Source organism: Euprymna scolopes, chromosome 36 (genome assembly GCF_053919585.1).
Source record: "Euprymna scolopes isolate OS-2025 chromosome 36, ASM5391958v1, whole genome shotgun sequence".
In the NCBI taxonomy this organism is placed as follows: Eukaryota; Metazoa; Mollusca; class Cephalopoda; order Sepiida; family Sepiolidae; genus Euprymna; species Euprymna scolopes.
Genome location: NC_136517.1, coordinates 78,139,187 through 78,162,045, shown reverse-complemented (window position 1 = coordinate 78,162,045; position 22,859 = coordinate 78,139,187). Strand labels below are relative to the sequence as shown.

Genomic DNA, 22,859 nt, shown 5'->3' with positions numbered 1-22,859 from the left:
ACGGATGTTTATTTAAATAGACATTCGGACAGATTAGCTGCGGCCACCGCTTCCGTAGTCAGGGGGTAGAACTGCCGACTGTCATCACGACGGTTCTAGGTTCAATCCTCGGCTTGGGATAAGTGTTAGTTTAGCGGCACTGATAAGTTGTGAAACAACGAAACAGGACTGTATGTCAATGCCTAAAATATATTTTATATATATATATATATATATATATATATATATATATATATACACACACATACACACACTCGACTTTTATACTCGACTTGAAAGTTATAGCACATAGATTTTAAAGCACTTATTCTATAAGTGCTTTTTGCTATATTGATGTTTGAGTATGGTTACATTTGTGTTTATTTTTGCATTGAATACCAACCCTTATTAATCCCTATCTGTCCATAGAACGGATACCATAACACTTAGTTCGATGCACTTTACCAGAATAAAAGTATAAGACTTCATCCAGATCAACCCAATATTTCGGAAAAACTAGAATGGACAGAAATATAATCGTATATACAGGGTGTCCCAGAAGTAACGCACCATATATTTATATTATATTTTTTTTGTTTCAGATTTTATTCGGCCCAGAAGTCGCGCACCATATATTTATATTTATATTTGTTTTTGTTTCAGATTTTATTCGATATAGGCGGGAAATTAACAATGCAAGAAAGAGTTAAATTGATTTTTATGTTTGGAAGAGATGGGGCTACATACCGCTCGGTAGCTAAAGAATTCAACTGCACTCATCCCGAGCGAGAAAAACCATTGAGCCATACCACTGTCTGCCGTTTGATCAAACGTTTCCAAGAAACAGGTTCAGTTGCTGACCGCGAGAGATGTGGTTGACGAAAGAGTGTAACTGGTCAGGAAACATCAACTATGGTTTTGGCGAATGTTACTAGAAGCCCCGTGAAATCAGTAAAGAGGAGCTTACGATTAGCAAATCATCAGTACATCGTATTCCTAAAACACAGAAATGTTTAATAAAATTGATATTCATTGATATTCATATTTGTTTTTATATAAATCTACATGGTGCGCCACTTCTGGGACACCCTGTATATATATAGTTGCATATACGCTGACAAGCTGCCCGGCGTTACCCAGTCGTAAAATACGCTTAAATATGATATTTTAATTTATGCAGTTTTTGTATTTATTATCATAAAACTAATTCTCTATTGATTATTATATTATACCCAATATATATAGTAGTGATTTAAAAAAAAAAAAAATGACCTGGGTTCCATTAGCTAGAATCGAATTCTAACATCCAGCTCTCCAGCAATATTCACTACCATATGACCTAAGGATAGATGGATATCAAAACTTTAAAAATTACCATCGTTTAAATTATAAATATATATGTGTGCAAACATAGAGGAGCACTTTAAGTTGACTTAGGCCTTTCAAGTTCCAATGTAACCCCTTAGCAGTTACTTTTACCGGCTAAGAAACAAGTCCGATTACCCTATGTATCAAGTTTCAAGTCTTTACACCAAATATTGACAAAATAGGTTGGTAGAAACTGTTCCAATGTAATCGCTTAGCAGCTACTTTTACCGGCTAAGAAACAAGTCCGTTTACCCTATTATCAAGTCTCAAGACTTTACACCAAATATTGACAAAATAGGTTGGTAGAGACTGTTCCGCATTCACACACACCCGCACACACAGATAAGGTCACTTTAGATATAAGATTTTCATTCAATCATTTTCTATTTATCACGCCCATGTTTTCATCATTTTGACCTATTTTTTTTTAAATGTATTTTGTGATTATCGTCTTAAAGCGAGGGGGAAGGTTATTAAGCATGCGAAAACACGATAAGAAAACGTTATTTGTGTGTAGTGATTATTCTCTTGACTCACCAACTACTTGGCCTTCGGGACAAGATCACAGTGTAGTATCTGTTCCGGCAGATGCTGCACTTAAGATAATTTGTACCAGTCAATGGAGGGGAAACCCTCTATACTGGGACAATTATTATTTTTGGTAACCAGAGTGCCCCCTTTTTGCCTACTTTTAGGGGAGCTGGTTTTTTACCTCACATTAAAAATGGCCTTGTGCCTAATTTGCTCAGTGGGGGAGCAAATAAATACCATCTGTTCCGGCAGATACTGCAAGCTATGACTAGCAAAGACCAGATGTGGGGGCAACCCCACATGCCTGACCTTTAACCAGCTCCCATTTCCCACCTCTCGGGAGCTGGTCCCCTTTTTCCCTTCCCCCTCCCTTCACTCCTCACATTAAAAATTGGCCTTGTGCCTAATTTGCTCGGTGGGGGAGCAAATAAATACCATCTGTTCCGGCAGATGCTGCAAGCAAAGACCAGCTATGACTAGCAAAGACCATATGTGGGGGTAACCCCACATATCTGAACTTGGTCAAGGTAGGGATCACCCTACGACCACAGTTACTATCCAGCTCCCATTTCCCACCTCTCGGGAGCAGGATCCCCCTTTCCCTCCCCACTTCCCTCCATCTCCACATTAAAAAACGGCCTTGTGCCTAATTTGCTCAGTGGGGAAGCAAATAAATACGACAGTGCAGTATCTGTTCTTCAGATCTACACTTCAATTTCTTGTTCTCTGTCAGTGGAGGAGAAATCCTTCACGACTGAGACAATTTTTATTTTTGTTCCTTTTCTCCACATTAAAAAACGACCCTGGTGTCTAACTCTGTCCCGTGGGGAGGCATTGTAATATAGGAACACTGGCCTGTTGGCCAGAAACAAAGTGTAGTATCTGTTCTGATACTTCACGTTTTCTGGCCTCGGTAAGTGGAGGAGAAATCCTATATAACCGAGACAGTTTTTATTTTTTGTTCCTATACAGACTGCCCCTTTTCGAGGAGCTGGATTTTCCCCCACCTTAAAAAAAAAACCGACCTTGTGTCTAACTCTGCCCTTGTGGGGAGGCAAGTAAATAGGAACGTCTATTTCTAATCGTGTGGATAATAACGTTGGTTAAGACATTTACTGCGTCCGTATGCTGCACACAATTTGCCAAATTTCCATACGCTATATACAGGCTGCGGCAGAAATAGCTCCCACATGTTAAACTTTCAACTATATGTTGCTAACGAACTTATGCAAGTGCCAATGATGTTTTCATTTAGCTAATAACTTGCCATTTTTTTTTTCAGGTACCTGCATCAAGCAATATGATTTGGACTGGTGCAGTGGTGCACATCGTGCTTTTAGGGTGAAAAGGTTTTTGAAGAATAGTGAATTTGTAACTGCAACACAGATTTCCGAGTTCATTACAAGTTAAGACGGTATGATGTTGTTCCAGATAGAAAAATCAATCCAGCTATGGGTTGCACATTTCAGTGCTATAGGTTCAGCACTTAAAAGAAAGCCACCTGAAAGTGCTCGAATGCGAGACAGTATTCGAGCTGAGAGACTTTCTATTACTCAGTCTCTTACCCGTTCAGCTCGCAAACCTGCTTTGGTCTTGGGATTATCTGATCGAACAGTCAGAAGAACTCTACACGTTGATATGCAGTTCCATCCATACAAATTAATGATTGCTCAGAAACTGCATGAGCACGACTAGGAAGATCGCATCTCAAAATGTTTCAGATATTCTGCTACACAACGTGTGTGTGTGTGTGTGTGTAGGGAAACGATTTAACAGTTTATATCAAGACCATACACATTCAGCTTACGCTCAGGAAATCTATACTCAGGTGAATTTTGCCTTACGCCTTCAACTTGCTTTGGAATAGGTGAAGGCTGATGTACTACCACAGTCTTTTGTATGCTTATTGTCAGTCCAAAGGCCGTACATGCAGCTGAAAAGCGATCGAGAAGAGCCTGTGCTTCCTCAAAGGATGTTGCCACCAGAGCAGCATCCTCAGCAAAAAGCAAATCACGTATAACTTTGGTTTAGAGAAAAGTTTTGGCTTTGAACCGTTGATGGTTAAACAATCTACCAGATGATCGAAATTGAAACTTGTGCTAATGTCACTAAATGCATGTTTCAGCACCTTCCTAGTGACACTCAATATGGTTTCCGTTCTGCTAGATCTACAGCAGATGTGCTTACAGTTATATCTCATAGGATTAGCAAATCTCTCGACGGAGGCAACCTTTCTAGGGCAATTGCTCTTGACATATCTAAGGCCTTTGATAGGGTATGGCATAAAGGTTTACTTCATAAGATCTCTAGCTATGGTATAGCTGGAAATGTCTTCTCAATTATTAAATCATTTCTTTCTGATAGGTTCATAAGAGTAGTAGTTGAGAGGCAAAAATCAGAAGCCCACAGTATTAATGCCGGTGTCCCTCAGGGGTCCATCCTGGGCCCAACTCTTTTCCTGATCTACATTAATGATCTTCCAAATCACATCCTTACATCATTTGTAGACATTTATGCTGACGACACTACCATTTATGGTAGCACATCTAAGACAGTAAACGACCAAGTTCTCTCCAATTCTCTCTCCTCTGATCTTGAGCATGTAGTACAATGGGGAAAGGAGTGGCTGGTTACTTTTAATGCATCTAAAACCAAGCTTCTCTCTTTACATCAACATTCTGATCCACATCTGGCATCAATTGAAATGAATGGCTCTCGTCTTCAGGAGGCCTCAAGTTTTGACAAGCTTCTGGGCTTGACCATTACTCCTGATCTTAAATGGAACACGTACATCAAATCTGTTGCCAAGGCCGCTGGAAAAATGGTGGGATCTTTCTATCGATCCAGTAGATATCTCACTGCTGATGCTATTCTCTATCTATATAAGAGCCAGGTACGTCCAAAGATGGAATACTGTTGCCACATCTGGGCAGGAGCTGCTAGAAAGGACTTGTCCTGCCTTGATAGAGTTCAAAATAGACTTCGTAGCCTCGTAGGAGATGTCCTTTTCTCTTCCTTGCAACCTCTATCTCACAGAAGAGATGTTGCGAGTTTGTCTCTGATGTATCGTTATTTTCATGGAAAGTGTTCGACTGAGCTTCAATCTATGGTCCCCCCTCGCAAAACTTTCACAAGAAACACTCGTCTAGTTGTAAACACTATCAATAATTCCCCCCACTCTTTATCTGTGCCTAAACCTAAACGTAGATTCCATGAACAAAGCTTTTTTTATTAGAACTGCACGCCTGTGGAATTGTCTTCCGTTTTCCTGCTTTCCGGCTGACTACAATATGGTTGTCTTCAAGTCTAACGTAAATAAGTTCTTAATGAGCCATTCCATATAAGTTATCAAATTTAACAAATTTTCATTACTAATGATTATTATATTGTTCAATTTCTACTGTACACTCTTTAACCCTTATCCTTGAGTGGCCTCTTGGCCTTGATGTGGTGATACCTATGAAAAAAAAAAAAGAAAAAGTCCAATGTGAACAAGTTCTAATTGAATCGTCCCCCTAAGTAATCCAAGTTACAAAATTCCCACTGTTTACTATGCTAAAATCACAATGACTAATGTATACCTATTAACCCTTATCCTTGAGTGGCCTCTGGGCCTTGATAAGTGGTGACACCCATGTAAAAAAAAAAAAAAAAAGCATAAGTGAGAAGAAAAGCGCAAAGAGAACTGGTGCCATTACACACCCTTGTTTGGTCCGATTTGTAACACTGAAGGCGTTGGACATCATGCACTCAGAGACAATATTAGCCCTCATCCCCTCATGAAAATAGTTTCTTTATGAATAACTTCACACTTTCCATGCAAGAAGTCCTCTGGGGATGGAGTGAAGATGACAGGGAGAAGTAAATGTATTACTAGAAGTCCTTAGCCAGATTTCTGCACATAGATGATAGATGGCCGTTCAAGCACAAACCTGTGAGCAATTGTGCTGTCCGAATCCTTCATCAGTGACAAAGCAGCACTATTTACAGCACTGCTTTCCCCATGCCGGGAAGGGGGCGATAAAAGGAGCCCTAAACATTCCTTGCTCACTATATAACTTGGCAGCCGACTGTAGCTGTCTGGTTATCCAGTCATATTTAGGGTGCTGGAATGTCCGTACCCTGCAAGACAATGTTTCTGCACTTGTTTTGCTTGAGTTGCAGAAATATGACATTGACAATTGCTGTTCTATCTGAAACTCGCTTGGCCGGCAATTCTCAAATTAGAGAAGAAAAAGGCGGGTATGACTTCTTTTGGTCAAAAAAGGGTGAAAATGAACCCCATATATATATATATATATATATATTGCACGGCATAATCGCATTGACACACTGGTTCTCATCAGATCACCGAAATTAAGCAACGTTGAGCCTGGTTAGTACCAGATGGGTGACCATTTGGGAATTTTAGGCACTGTATGTCCTTTCCGCTTTTCTCGGCATTGTTTCCAGTCGTCCTGAACATACACTTTATTTGCCACCGGTATTTAACAATGTGGACTCAGGAGAGGTGTGGTTGAGATTGTGCATCTTCTGCCACAAAAATTTCATGCGCAGGCACCCCTTCGTGGGTATCCATAGTCTGTTAAATACTGAAGGAGCCCCTTATATGTGTGTGTGTGTATATATATATATATATATATATATATATATATATATATATATATATATATATATATATAATATGACTGATCCACTGAAGATTGTGTTCATGAAACATTAATGCCTGCAGGTAAAAATACTGCAATTTAAAAATTTAAATATTAACACACACACACACACCTTTTTAACAAGTGCTTTACGTTATATATACTCTTAAACCAATAACTCTACAATATTTTTCCTCTATCTCTGTACTATAAACGAGGGTCGTTCCAGATATGAAGCCTTCAATTTTTAAACCCAATAAAACGAACAACCTTTTGTGCTGCAGAATTTATTTTCAACATAGTCACCACCATTCTCAGTGCACTTCTGCCAGGAATTCGATGATGCATCTCTGCTTCTGGCGTACGTCGATGAGATAGGTTTTTCTCTCAGGGTCTCAGACCGGCAATATCTGCAACAGAGACGTGAAACTTTCAGGTCATGAATGCATAAGTTCAGTAATCAGAACAATGCAACTCGCAATCCTCTCTGATCCGTTCGAGCGGAATAAAAAAAAAGGAGGCATTACTTAGAAAACGCCCTTTGTGTGTCTTTTCATTCATCTTTTTCTCCGTCGTATATTCGTCTGATCATTTCTCTGCCTTTCTTTATCCCTTAGAATAAATGTCTGTTCTCTCTTCCTTTCCACCCAATCAACAAGAAACATTCACGTGCAGTATATATATATAATTTAACAGTCTGACCCCTATTTCCGTGCACTTTATTCTTTATTCTGAGGGTCAAATAAATAGATGACCAGACTGTGAGAAAACAGAGCACGTCCTTTGTGTGCGCGGATTATTCAATCGGACACACTGAATAATTACGGCAAATAAGGGGAGAGAAAATAGGGCAAATGCAAAGGGATGTTCATTTCTCGCAACAGGCACAACAGCAACCCGGATGAATGGCAGCAATTGACCTTCAAATGTCAGTTTAAATTTTACGTGAGAAATAATGAAAATTTAAAAAAAAAAAAAAAAAAAGAAACAGTACAGAGGCGTTTTTTAATTTGAGGCGTTCGCGCACCCCGGAAGGCAAAGTAATAATTCATGGGGTTTTATCCGTTTCTATTTCAAGGCACAACTGAACGAAATGATAAAGTTTTAAGCTTTGAGGGTGAAGGAATTAACGTTTTTAGCCAAAAAGCCAACAAGAAATAAGTCAAATTATCAAATTTAACAAATTTTCATTACTAATGATTATTATATTGTCCAATTTCTACTGTACACTCTTTAACCCTTATCCTTGAGTGGCCTCTTAGCCTTGATAATGAGTTGATACCTATGAAAAAAAAACAAGAAAAAGTCCAATGTGAACAAGTTCTAATTGAATCGTCCCCCTAAGTAATCCAAGTTTACAAAATTCCCACTGTTTACTATGCTAAAATCACAATGACGAATGTATACCTATTAACCTTTATCCTCGAGTGGCCTCTGGGCCTTGATAAGTGGTGACACCCCTGTAAAAAAAAAAAAAAAAAAAAAAAAAAAATTAGTCAAAATAAAATATGAGGAATTTCATGACGTGCGATGGAAATACCAGCATTCATAAAACTAAATACCCGTCCCAGGACAGGTAAAAACAATTCCCCGAGCAGATTTGATGTCCTCAATAAGATGAAAATAATATATGTATATAAAATAAATTATATATTATTCTATTTACAGTGCCTCCCCACGGGACAGAGTTAGACACCAGGGTCGTTTTTTAACGTGGAGAAAAGGAACAAAAATAAAAATTGTCTCAGTTGTGAAGGATTTCTCCTCCACTGACAGAACAAGAGATTGAAGCGCAGCATTTGAAGAACAGATGGTATTTATTTGCTCCCCCACCGAGCAAATTAGGCACAAAGCCGATTTTTAATGTGAGGAGTGAAGGGAGGGGGAAGGGAAAAAGGGGACCAGCTCCCGAGAGGAGGGAAATGGGAGCTGGTTAAAGGTCAGGCATGTGGTGTTGCGCCCACATCTGGTCTTTGCTTGCAGTATCTGCCGGAACAGATTGTATTTATTTTCTCCCCCACCGAGCAAATTAGGCACAAGGCCAATTTTTAATGTGAGGAGTGAAGGGAGGGGGAAGGGAAAAAGGGGACCAGCTCCCGAGAGGAGGGAAATGGGAGCTGGTTAAAGGTCAAGCATGTTGGGTTGCCCCCACATCTGGTCTTTGCTAGTCATAGCTTGCAGTATCTCCCGGAACAGATGGTAATTTTTTGCTCCCCCACCGAGCAAATTAGGCACAAGGCCAATTTTTAATGTGAGGAGTGAAGGGAGGGGGAAGGGAAAAAGGGGACCAGCTCCCGAGAGGAGGGAAATGGGAGCTGGTTAAAGGTCAAGCATGTGGGGTTGCCCCCACATCTGGTCTTTGCTTGCAGTATCTGCTGGAACAGATGGTATTTATTTGCTCCTCCACCGAGCAAATTAGGCACAAGGCCAATTTTTAATGTGAGGAGTAAAGGGAGGGGGAAGGGAAAAAGGGGACCAGCTCCCGAGAGGAGGGAAATGGGAGCTGGTTAAAGGTCAAGCATGTGGGGTTGCCCCACATCTGGTCTTTGCTAGTCATAGCTAGTCCTAGCTAGTCATAGCTTGCAGTATCTGCCGGAACAGATGGTATTTATTTGCTCCCCCACCGAACAAATTAGAAACAAGGCCAATTTTTAATGTGAGGAGTGAAGGGAGGGGGAAGGGAAAAAGGAGACCAGCTCCCGAGAGGAGGGAAATGGGAGCTGGTTAAAGGTCAAGCATGTGGGGTTGCCCCCACATCTGGTCTTTGCTAGTCATAGCTAGTCATAGCTTGCAGTATCTGCCGGAAAAGATGGTAATTTTTTGCTCCCCCACCGAGCAAATTAGAAACAAGGCCAATTTTTAATGTGAGGAGTGAAGGGAGGGGGAAGGGAAAAAGGGGACCAGCTCCCGAGAGGAGGGAAATGGGAGCTGGTTAAAGGTCAAGCATGTGGGGTTGCCCCCACATCTGGTCTTTGCTAGTCATAGCTAGTCATAGCTTGCAGTATCTGCCGGAACAGATGGTATTTATTTGCTCCCCCACCGAGCAAATTAGGCACAAGGCCGATTTTAAATGTGAGGAGTGAAGGGAGGGGGAAGGGAAAAAGGGGACCAGCTCCCGAGAGGTGGGAAATGGGAGCTGGTTAAAGGTCAGGCATGTGGGGTTGCCCCCACATCTGGTCTTTGTTTGCAGTATCTGCCGGAACAGATGGTATTTATTTGCTCCCCCACCGAGCAAATTAGGCACAAGGCCAATTTTTAATGTGAGGAGTGAAAGGAGGGGGAAGGGAAAAAGGGGACCAGCTCCCGAGAGGTGGGAAATGGGAGCTGGTTAAAGGTCAGGCATGTGGGGTTGCCCCCACATCATGTCTTTGCTAGTCATAGCTGGTCTTTGCTAGTCATAGCTTGCAGTATCTGCCGGAACAGATGGTATTTATTTGCTCCCCCACTGAGCAAATTAGGCACAAGGCCGTTTTTAATGTGAGGTAAAAACCAGCTCCCCTAAAAGGGGTCACTCTGGTTACCAAAAATAATAATTGTCCCAGTATAGAGGGTTTCCCCTCCATTGACTGGTACAAATTATCTTAAGTGCATTATCTGCCGGAACAGATACTACACTTTGATCTTGTCCAAAAGGCCAATAAATTATATATTACCTATTTACAATGCCTCCCCACGGGACAGAGTTAGACACCAGGGTCGTTTTTTAACGTGGAGAAAAGGTACAAAAATAAAAATTGTCTCAGTCGTGAAGGATTTCTCATCCACTGAAAGAACGAGAAATGGATGTGCCGCATCTGAAGAACAGATACTACACTTTGATCTTGGCCAAGAGCCGATCTAATATATAAAGAAAAGGCTATATATCTGTCTCCATATTTTCAAACTATCTCCTCCGAAACTAAAAGTCGCAGCCTCAAATGAGTGGATTTTTATGGACCGTTCTTTAGCGGGGTAAAATAGTTTTTAAGGGGCCAAAGGGGGTCAAAATACAGCTTAATCACGTTGACACACTGGTTCCCGTCAGATCACCGAAGTTAAGCAACGTCATTAATGGGTGACCAATTTGGGAAGTCCAGGTGCTGTATGTAGGAGAACGTGGACACCTCCTTGCAAAAAGGAGCAAAAACCTAACGTCATCTCCCCTAACGGGGATATACATGCGACTGGGGACCGCTTGTGAATTTCATATTCCCATGAAACTTCCTCCTTTGGAGGAAGCCGGTTAAACCCTGAATAGGGTTGGTGCTGACTGCACACACAACAGGGGTCAACATTGAAAAATCCATACACATCTTAGTTTATTTTCAATCAGTTCATATGCATGTTACGTTGGTATAGTGGTAACGTCACCAGCTTTGAATGCTACAGTTTTGCTTTCGGTTTCGATTCTAGCTGATGGCACCCAAATACTTTTTTTTTTTTTTTTTTTTTACTTTTGAAATCACGGCTATAATAATATATACAGAACTTTGGACATATTAAAATATGTTAAGCGTATTTTACGACCGGGCAAAGCCGGGAGACACTACCCCGCTCGTTTTTAATATATTTCATTTAGAAAACTCACTATTTCTGTTTGTCTATTTTTTCCGTCTCCATTAAAAAAAAAAAAAAAAAAAAAAAAAACTTTATCGTCTCTTTACAATTTTGCCTTTTGGTCAAGATCAAAGTGTAGTATCTGTTCTTCAGATGCTGCACTTAAGATAATATGTACCAGTCAATGGAGGGGAAACCCTCTATACTGGGACAATTATTATTTTTGGTAACCAGAGTGCCCCCTTTTTGCCTACTTTTAGGGGAGCTGGTTTTTACCTCACATTAAAAACGGCCTTGTGCCTAATTTGCTCAGTGGGGGAGCAAATAAATACCATCTGTTCTTCAGATGCTGCACTTCCATTTCTTGTTCTCTTTCGGTGGCGGCGGAGGGGTCATTCACGACTGGGACATTTTTTTTTATTTTTGTACCTTTTCTCCGCGTTAAAAAACGACCCTGGGGAGGCATAGTAAATAGGTACACAAAAGGTCGCAGAGCGACACGAGACAGGTGAAATGATTACATCTTTTATCGACTGCATTTTATGGGTCTTTACTCGGTTTAAAATAGTTGCTAACGGAAATGGTCGAAGCAGTTTACGATTTGAAAGTCATAGTTTGTAGAGTGGAAAGGGGTCACCTATTTTTTAATGAACTAGAACAGGCATGTAAAACATGCGGCCCATCGTAGACACGCCTACGGCCCGCACACACAAATGCTCTGCTTTTCTCCAACTTCTCATTGGCAGGTGTTTAGTAAGTTTCGGCGTAGTAGTCAAATCAAAAATAAATAAATAAAAATAAGGCGTCTAAGCTAAATAATTTAGCCTAAACGTTTTTGTATGGGTGCACCTATCTACTAGAATTAACTAGCTTCTTTATTCTAATGTGTATTTTGTAAGTTTTTTAAAATGATTTTTTGGGTTTGTATTACTGTACACATAGATTCGAAAAAAGTTGTCAAAAAACAAATATAGAACAAATAAATGTTATCAAAGGCAAGATAAGTTACTTTTCTACCTAACTGGATATATTTTTTGTGTTTTTATTCAGTGTAACATGTTTATTCAGATCGAAAAACATGCAGTGTTTACCGATGTATTGGAAAATTCAAAATGGCAGCCGACTCTCTCTCGGAGAGGGTACGTTTGGGAAAAGGTGTTATAAATAATAAACTAGACAAAATACTGTTAGAAAACAACCGAATACATGTCAACTTATGTCACGGTAACATATATTGAGCGAATTTCTAACAGTATTTTGTCTAGTTTATTATTTATAATACCTTTTCCCAAACGTACCCTCTCCGAGAGAGAGTCGGCTGCCATTTTGAATTTTCCAATACATCGGTAAACACTGCATGTTTTTCGAGCTGAATAAACATGTTACACTGAATAAAAACACAAAAAATATATCCAGTTAGGTAGAAAAGTAACTTATCCTGCCTTTGATAACATTTATTTGTTCTATATTTGTTTTTTGACAACTTTTTCGAATCTATGCGTACAGTAATACAAACCCTTTTTTTTTTTCTTTTCGTGTGGGTGTTACCATCCTTTATTTAATTTTAAAGTTAGACAGTTTTTATTGAACTAGCGCGGGGGGGGGTCGGTTTTGACCGGTCGTAAAATACGCTTAAATATGATATTTTAATTTGTCCAGATTTCGTATATATTATTATAGTCGTGATTTCTAAAGTTAAAAAAAAAAAACATTTTGGTGCCATCAGCTAGAATTGAAACCGAAAGTAACACTAGTATTCAAAGCTGATAACGTTACCACAGAGTACCAACGTTACACAGATATGAACTGATTAAAAATAAACTAAGATGAATGTACAAAGTGTATAACGATTTTTTTCAATTTTGACGACTTAAAAAATATTTTAACCGGTTAAAGGCCTATAAAAAAAAACAGTCCATAAAAAATTCAATCATTTGAAGTCCACAGCGCCACTCTGCGACTTTTAGTTTCGGGAGAGATAGAGTTTGAAAATATGGAGACAGACAGACAGACATTTTGAGTTTTATAAATTAGATTTTGAGGATTATCTCTTTAAAAATAAGGTAAAAACCACGTACACTATTGAATTTGTTCGTATATTTTTAAATAATGAGAAAATAAAATAGCAAGGATGGAGTACTGTTTCCACATCTGGCCAGGAGCTGCTAGAAGCAACTTATCCTGCCTTGACAGAATACAAAATACACTCCGTAGCTTAGTGGGGGGGGTTCTTTTCCCTGCAACCTCTTTCCCACAGAAGGGACGTTGCGAGCCTGTCTTTGTTTTATCATGGCAAGTGCTCGTCTGAGCTCCGATTTCTGGTCTCTACTCGCCAATCTTCCACGAAAAACACTCGTCTAGCTGAAACCACTGTCAATAATTTTCCTCACTCTTTAACTGTACCTAAATCAAAACGTAGATTCCATGAACAAAGCTTCTTTCTTAGAACTGCACGAGTGCACGCCTGTGGAATTCTCTTTCGTTTGCCTGTTTTCCATCTGACTATAACTTGATTCTCTTCAAGTCCAACATAAACAAATTCTTGATGAACTGCCAATCTACCAAATTTCCATTAATAACTATATTATATTATTGATTAATGTACATTCAATAACCCTTATCCTCGAGTGACCTCCGGGCCTTGATAAGTGGTGACTCCTACGTAACAAAAAACAAACAAAAAACAAACTTTTTTAATGTGTTCAACTTTGTAGCCTCCTATGACAATGCAAATCGACTTATATGGCCCTGAGGGGACTTTGGGTTTGACATGACTAAACTAGAGTAGAACACTGGAATACAGCATAAAATATTAGTAACAAAATACAGTACAGTATATAATACACATGTATATAATCAAATAACATTGAAAATAACATCGCTAGGTGGGGCAAATACTGTAATCAGGGGGTCGGAAAAGACATCGGTATTTGTATAATTTAATCAAGACATTAAAAAAATTAAAATATTGAAAAACAGGTTATATTGTACGTATCCGTTATGGACTGAAGATCTCCGAAAAAAAAAAATTTTTTTTCACTTAATTTGATTGAGTAGTTTTTTTTTTTTTGTTTTTTTTTTAACAGCGGAAAAACGTTTTTATAGCAGCGCGTTGAAGGTAGCCATCTTTGAATTTTTGAACACGCCAAGGGAAGATAACTCAGTTTAAAGCGCCGACACTCCCTCCCCATCTTTAATACTAGCTTTTCTTCCTAAAAATCGAATCCTTTGTTCGGTATCATAAATTGTTTCTCCGCTGTAAAAAATAAAAAAAATTAAAAAAAAAAAAAAACTACTTTATGAAATTAAGTGATTTTTTCTTTTTATGGGAGAATTTCATTCCATAACGGATACGCACAATATAACCTTTTTTTTTACTTAAACTGCACATGTACCACAACACCGTATTCCACATCGTAACCTGAAAAAAAAGTATCCTAGGATCACCGTATCACGGGGTTCTACTGCATATATTTTAAAATTCTAATTCATAAAACTCTGTATGTCTGTCCGTCTCCATTTTTTCAAATTGTATCTCCTCCGGGATGAAAATGGATTAACAGAAATGTATACTTTTGATTTATAGTTATTTTACTGTGTTTCTTTAGTAATTACTCTTATAGTCGCCCGGGAGCATTTTTAATTTCACATACCCCACGTTTCTCTCGTTATTAATTTCTTATAAACAAATAAACCCTCTCCTACATACACACCTCCAAACACCCGGGCAACGCCGAGTACCCCTGCTAGTTTCTTATAAACAAATATTTAGATATGTACAACACTAATTCAATGATTATAACGAAATGATATCTTTGTCAATAAAATCGGTTTTTGTCCAGAGTTCCTATAAATTAAAAAACAAGCAGAAAAATCTGTATGATATGATATACATACCAATGATGCAAAAAAAAATCGTATTCCAAAAATCATATGCATTGATCAACTAGTTTTATTATTAAATATAATAAGGAAATCAAATTTTATAACTCAGAATATGAATATTCAAAAAGTGGCCGTCTCGTCCGCCATTTTGAAAAATATATATATATATATATATTTTTTTTTTTTTACATGGAGGTCACCACTTAAGGCCAGGAAGCCACTCGGGGATAAGGGTTATTGCGTGTACAGTAATAAATGGGATAGTATTGTAGTAATAGTTAGTATTGGAGATTTGATAAAGTGTCTTACTTAAGGGGGCGATTCATCAGGAATTTGTTTATGTTGGACTTGAAGGCATCCAAGTTTAAGTCAGATGGGAAACAGACAAACGGAAGAGAATTCTACAGGCGTGCACTTCTAAGAAAGAAACTTTGTTCATGGAATCTACATTTTGATTTAGGCACAGATAAAGAATGGGGAAAACTACTGACAGTGGTTTCAGCCAGATTTATGCTGTAATGCGCTCGAATTCCTATTAATAGATCAAAAATAATTTTCTTTTTGTTTGTTAATATGGGGACGGGGGAGATTCTGGATAAAAACCCTAACATCGACCAGATCTCTTCTGTCGTCAGTCAATAAAGAAATGTAACGTCGTCGTTACGTGTCCACACTCGGGACCAACACGTTGTATACAGACAGTCGCAAGGAGAAAAAAATTGACTCACTTTTTTTTTTTTTCAATAAAACACATTTTCACTTTCAGAATAACGCCTTGTTTATTGTTCACAAGTCTTCTCGTTAAACAAATCTGCTTAACAAAGCTGCCGAGTCAAACACGTAGTACTCTGTCTTTATCCGGCCATGTTTAGGACACATGTTTCCCTGTCGTTCTCATGCCAGGTGTGGGACACGTCTATTTCCTCTCTCTCGTGTCTCGAACACATCTCAAATCATCTACGTTTTGAATACCTCTTCTCTGAACATGCGTGTTCTTTTTTTTATCTCTCCTGTCACATCGCACAACCGGCGTGGTCATTTGCACATAGATACGACTGCTAACCCAGCGTCACCGGGTCTACAGGGTACCCCCCCCCCAAAAAAAAAAACAAAAGCTAAATGGAGGCCATCTAGAACATATGCTGTAGAACGGAGAAAAAAAGGCCAACGACCCTAGTGTTCTGATGTGATGTTTTGAATATAATAAACTAGTTATGACAAAAGTTTCATTTCATTAGAACAAAACACTAAGAAACGGGACCTAATTAAAATTGGGGCCCGTTTTTTTGGGGGGGGTGTCACCCTGTATTACAGAAATCCTTCTAGACTCTGGAAATTTTTACTTTTGTCTTAATCCAGAGTGACCCTTTAAAGGAAAGGGTATTTCCCCCACTCACATACAACAGACCTTTTGTGTATTTTTTTCTTTTGTGTGTGTGTGTGTGTGTGCAACTCAACACCATAAGAGATTTCTTGGCCTTCAGGCCCAGATCAAAGTGTAGTATTTGTTCTGATGCTACGCTTCAATTTTTTGTTCTCGGTTAGTGGAGGAGAAATCCTTCATGAGGGAGACAAATTTTATTTTTGTTCCTTTCCTCCACATCAAAAAACCACCCTGGTGTCTAATTCTGCTCTCGCGGGAAGGCAAAATAAATAGGAACTCTGCTCTCGTGACGAGACAAATAACTAGCTACTCGATGTACTACGAAACATTGACGTCGCGTTATTTGGAGTTTCTCAGAACGAAAGGAAAGAAAAAAAAAAACAAAGGTAAAAGAAAAGGGGATAATCCGTCCAGTTAACGCAGCACTTGTCGAACTGGCGCGTTTAAACTCCCTAGCTTCAGGCTGCACCTAACCTGACGGACACAAATCCAAAAGAACATTGTTTCGCGAACGACCTATTTAGACTGAAATTAGGTCAAACTGCTCTGCGGCCTCGTGAATGGATGGGTGTGGGCAAAAAGCCGAAAACAACAATTGCTAACTCATTTGATTGCCGTTTTATGACCCATAATACTCGCAGTATTAACTACATGTATATATTAATAGGAGAGCGCGTGTGTTATTTATTTTGTGTGTACGCTTATATCCGAGTGATTGTCGTTTAATTGTTATTAGCGGGAGGGGGGTGTATCCGGGCCTTGCCGGGGTGTTATTTTGTTTTATTATTATTATCATCATCATCATCATCATTATCATTATTATTCAATTTTCCCCTCAAACAAGGCACAGTGCCACTTTGAGGTGAAAATTGAATAATAATAATAATAATAATAAAAACAAAATAACACCCCGGCAAGGCTAGTAACAATTAAACGACAGTCACTCGGATATAAGCGTGACACACAAAATAAATAACACACACGGTCTCCTATTAATATATACATGTAGTTAATACTACGAGTATGGGTCATAAAACCGCAATTAAACGAGTTAGCAATTGTTGTTTTCTGTAAGTATGAGCATCGAACCCGAACCGTTGAGGCAAAGTTGTAAATTAAAGTGTGAAAAAAAAAAAGACGTGCGACGTTAACCATTGCCCCACCGCGAGATGCTTACGGAAACACGTTTGAATTTATTTAATTACTTGGATTTTTCAGGTGCCCGTTTTAATGAGTTAATGAGGTCAAGTTTGACTGCGGGATTTTTATTTTCCCAAGATGTTATAGGAAAAAGACTAACCCACATGCGGCGAGCGACAAATGTTGAATATTTATCTTCCCGAAATCGAGCAAATTAAATAGACAGGCAAGCTTCGTTGTTAACTGTGAGATATTACGATTTATATGTGATATAAAAAGTTTTAAAAAGTTGTGAAGCGAGCGACCGCTTCTCTGAAAAAAGTCTTTTGTAGACAAACAGAAAAAGCGAACACACATACATACATACATTTTCGCTTTTATATATATAGACTAGCCTGGGTGCCCGGCATTGCCCGGGTGTTTTGAGGTGGGTGTTGAGCAAAAAAACAAAACAAAAAAAAACAAACAAAAACAGTTGTGGTAGGCAAGCAGACTCGAACCCGTACCGTGAAGGAGAAAAGAAAGTGAAAAAAAAAAAAAGTGACGTGTTTGCTATTGCATCCATCGCCAAACCAGAAGTGACGTTGGTTTAAATTAAGGCTAGATAATCGAAAAGAAGGGATGACTTTCGAAAATATCAGCGAAAAAAAAAAGCGACCTCCTCCCTGTAGAAAAGTGCCCAGTTGAGGGTGAAGGAATTAATGTTTTTAGCCAATTTTTCGATATTTGTTGTCCGAAGTGTCGAGTTTCAAAATGATATTGATCTCGTGAGAATCAGTTGCCACTGTCGAAAGTTTTAAACAGACATACATCCACACATTTAAACAGACAGGTGAGATTTATGTTATAGACTAGCGAGGGGGGGGTGGCGGTGGGTAAAAAAAAGTAAGTATGAGGATCGAACCCGAATCGTTGAGGCAAAGTTGTAAATTAAAGTGTGAAAAAAAAAAAAAAAAAAAAAAAAAAACGTGCGACGTTAATTAACCATTGCCCCACCGCGAGATGCGAACGGAAACACGTTTGAATTTATTTAATTACTTGGATTTTGCAGGTGCCCGTTTTAATGAGTTAATGAGGTCAAGTTTGACTGCGGGATGGTAATTTCATTTACTGATGAACGCTTCCCCCCCCCCTCAAGATGTTATAGGAAAAAGACTAACCCACATGCGGCGAGCGACAAATGTTGAATATTTATCTTCCCGAAATCGAGCAAATTAAATAGACAGGCGAGCTTCGTTGTTAACTGTGAGATATTACGATTTATATGTGATATAAAAAGTTTTAAGTTGTTAGGCGACCGACCGCTTCTCTGAAAAAAGCCTTTCTTGGACATACACAAAAAGCGAACATACATTGTCGCTTTTATATATATAGATTAGCCTGGGTGCCCAGCATTGCCTGGGTGTTTGTTGGTGTACGTTGAGCAACAAAAAAAAGTGGTAGTAGGAAAGTAGGCTCGAACCTATACTGCGAAGGAGGAAAATAAAATAAAAAAAAAAAAAAAACGTGACGCATTAGCTGTTTCGCCCATCGCCCATCCGAAAGTGACGTAGGTTTAAATTAAGGCTAGACAATCAAAAAGAGGCAATGACTTTCGAAAATATCGGCGAAAGAAAGCAACCCTTCCCTGTAGAAAAGTGTCCAGTTGAGGGTGAAGGAATTAATGTTTTTCGCCAATTTTTTTCGATAATTTTCATCCGAAGGGTCAAGCTTCAAAATGATACCAATCTCATGAAAAACTATCGCCTCTGTCGAAACTTTTTTCGAATTTTTTTTTTTTTTTTTTTTTACAAGGTAGTCTCCACTTATCAAGGCCCGGAAGCCCCTCGGGGATAAGGGTTATTGTGTGTACAGTACGTTAGTTTGGGAGATCTGATAAAGTGACTTACTTAAGGAGGCAGTTCATCAGGAATTTGTTCACATTAGACTTGAAGATATCCAGGTTGTAGTCAGGTGGGAAACAGGCAACCGGAACAGAGTTCCATAGTCGTGCACTTCTAAGAAAGAAGCTTTGTTCATGGAATCTACGTTTTGATTTTGGCACAGATAAGGAGTGGGGAAAATTTTTGACTGTGGTTTCAGCTAGACGGGTGTTTTTCAGGAAAGATTGGCGAGGGGGGGGGCCAGAGATTGAAGTTCAGACGACCCCCTGCCATGGCAGTAACGATAAAACAAAGACAGGTTCGCAACGTCTCTCCTGTGGGAGAGAGGTTGGAGGGAAGAGAAAAGGGCATCACCCACTAAACCACAAAGCCTATTTTGTACTCTGTCAAGGCAGGATAGGCTGTTTTTAGCAGCTCCTGCCCAGATGTGGCAGCAGTATTCCATCCTTGGACGTATTTGGCTTTTATACAGATAGAGAATTGCATCAGGGGTGTGAGATATCTTCTGGAGCGGTAGAAGGATCCTACCATTTTTAGATAATTAGGAAGTACGTTAGCTGACTATAACCAAATCAAAAAGATTTGTTGGTAGGACTGGTAATATTTCAAAAAAAAAAAAAAACAAAAAACAAAAAAAAACAAAAGCGTAAAAATCAAACAGGACAAAATAACAGTGTGTATTATTTTGCCACGTACACTGGTTATAATAGGAGGCAAAACTATTTCCATTTGGCATCCCTTAATAGAATTAAAACCTTTAATATAACCGGTCGGTATAATGTGTGTGGGTGTACAGAACGACTTATGGCAAGCAAGCTCATCTAAAACAGTCCCTGATATTTCACATCTCCACCAATTCATCATCTTGATGATGAGTAGTTGGGGCATCGATGCTTCATCCCTTGATGCTGGCATAGTCCTCTTTCCGTGTGAAACGTCCGGTCACGGGAACCGCATATGTGGGTGCGAGGTTGCGTCGTCGATAGCGTCTCAGCTCTAAGGCCTCTCCAATTTTTCTCTCTATTTCTTCCTTCCTTTTGTGGAGATTGTTCCGGTTTTTTGTTCTTCATTTTGCTAGATAATTATTAGAACTGTGACAACAGCATATTCTTTTCATGGTTTTGACTTTTGAGTATATATCCATTAATATCTCATGTTTTTATATAGACTGATGTGGTTCTCGGTTGTCTGTGTCGGATATATACTCAAGTTAAAAGAATGAAAAGAATATTCTGTTGTTACAGCCCTAATAATTACACATGGTTCAGCCGACAAGAAAGCCATTCTTTATATGAGGAAATGTGGGTGAGCTTTTACGTAATGCGAAAGGAAATGATGTAAGATATGGTGACTTCTGAGTAATGAACGGATGTGGATTAGAAACCGGAAGTTAAAAATAGCAGATAATCTTGACCATAACCAATCCGCCACTAATTTTGGCTGCACCAGAAAAGATAGAACCAAATTTGCGCATAAATACTACACTTTAATACGAACCGGTATCCCAAGTAAAATTGCTGCTATGTTGTAAATTTTTATAGCTAAAAGACTTACCTTCTTGAAGATTCCTTATAAATGGTAAATTGTGGTTCCGTCGTTTGAGGTCAGTTTCATTGTGACATCAAAATTCATCTGTAACAAAAAAGGAGAATAGTTCTTACAAAATGCATTACTTACAATATAATAAACTAGCCTGGGCGTTGCCCGGGTGTTTGGAGGTGTATATTGATAAAAAAAAAAAAAATTTTTAAAGTGCTAGTAGGCAGGCTCCTCGAATCCGTGAATGTGGGGAGGTGTTAAAAAAAAAAAAAAAATGTAGCGTGTGGAGGGAATCAAAACAACAGTAGGCAGCCAGGGTGAAGAGAGGTGTTAAAGATAAACAAATAAATAAATAAAAAGTGGTAGTAAGCAGGCAGGTAGGTTCGAACTCCGAACCCGTGTCGCGAAGGCGGAAAAGAAAGTGAAAGAAAATATGACGTCTTAGCCGATGTTTCCATGGCATGATTGGAAGTCAAAAATGTTCAAATTAACAGATCAATCAAACGGTGACGATGACTTGTTAAAATGTTGGCGAAAAAAAAATCAACCCCTCCTTGTACAAAACGGCTGAGTTTAGGGTGAAGGAATTAATGTTTTGGGCCAATTTTTCGATATTTGTCATCCGAGACGTCAAGCTTCAAAATGATACCTATCTTGTCAGAATCCGTCGCCTTTGTCGAAAGTTTTTGAGAAACAAACATCCATACATACATACATACATACATACATTTAAACAGACAGATGAGATTTATATTATAGAAGATAAGAGGGTTAAACAGTAAGAGTCTACTTGGCAACAGCTTCCGGTGTTGAAATCCAAAACTGACAAGCGACATTTAAAAAAAGAAAAATCAGTTTAGCGTAGTATTTATTTTTACTAACAAGGAGATCCGACGTTGCCCGGAACTGAATGATGATCAACAAATGTTTCACCCTCACATACTTTGTCATTGAAATTGGTGAAACCGCCCATTTTTCAATCAAATTGATTGATTGCCTGCTCTTGTTGAGGACCCATCGTGCTACATCAGGAGAAAGGTTCACATGCCTATCGCAGTGACTCCATCCAAAATATATTATAGTTTACATTGCACTGTAGAGAACTTACTGTTGATTTTATAAAATTATTTTTATATATCAAGTCTTGAATTTAAGTTTAAAACACAAACGTCATGTATCATGGTTCAATTGTGTTTTAAACAGGAATATTTATATCGAATGCACCCCTGTTACATAAAAAAAAATGTACTGTTGATTTTATATGCCAGGCCTTTCTGCTTGTGCAATAAGAAAACTTCTCAAATGCGCTTGTGATGTTAGGCTGTATAGGGCGTTAACTTTAGTCAAAATCGCCTGTTTCTTCTTTTATTGGATTTTTTCAATTATCAATACTTATCAAAGACATTCCGATGCAAAACCTATCTAAGAACACCGCCAGATACATAAAGTACATTTGTGTGAAATTTCATAAAAATCGTCCCAGCCGTTTTGGAATCCATAGAGAACGAACTCACACACACAAAGTTCCTTTTATGTTATAAAGAGATAGATTTTAAACTTTTTTTTCACCTCGAACAAGGCTTGCTGCCACTTGAGCGTAAGGATCTTTATCATGTCTGAAAGTGACACAATGTTCAATGAGCGAGATTGGAGATGCACCGTTGTACAAGTCATGCTCTCTATTGATTCAAGTTTTGAAAACAGGGCCATTGCCAGCACCCTCAAAATGCATTACTGGATTGCTACAAATAGAAGAGATGTGCCCAAAGTGATGAAAAGTTTCCGGCCACGTTTATGGTCTTTGGTGTGGTTTCAAGTGAGAGTCAAGTCATGCCACCTCACATCTTCGAAGTTGGATTAAAAGTCAACAGCAAAGTGTACCTGGATGTGCTGAAGAGTGTGGTGATCCCCTGGTGCAATCAGCAAGTGGCTGCTGGCAGACCCTAGATAGGGCAGCAGGACTCA

General features: G+C 38.9%; 1 protein-coding gene across 2 annotated transcripts in view; it reads right to left on the bottom strand.

The window, feature by feature from the left end:
* Positions 1 to 22,859, bottom strand: part of LOC145260623 (uncharacterized) — a 304,980-nt gene that overhangs the window by 209,194 nt on the left and 72,927 nt on the right. For both annotated transcript variants that reach the window (XM_080118934.1, XM_080118935.1), the window contains exon 2: positions 20,910 to 20,987. The gene's annotated coding sequence lies outside the window, so the exon portion shown is untranslated. The remainder of the gene's footprint in view (positions 1 to 20,909; positions 20,988 to 22,859) is intronic.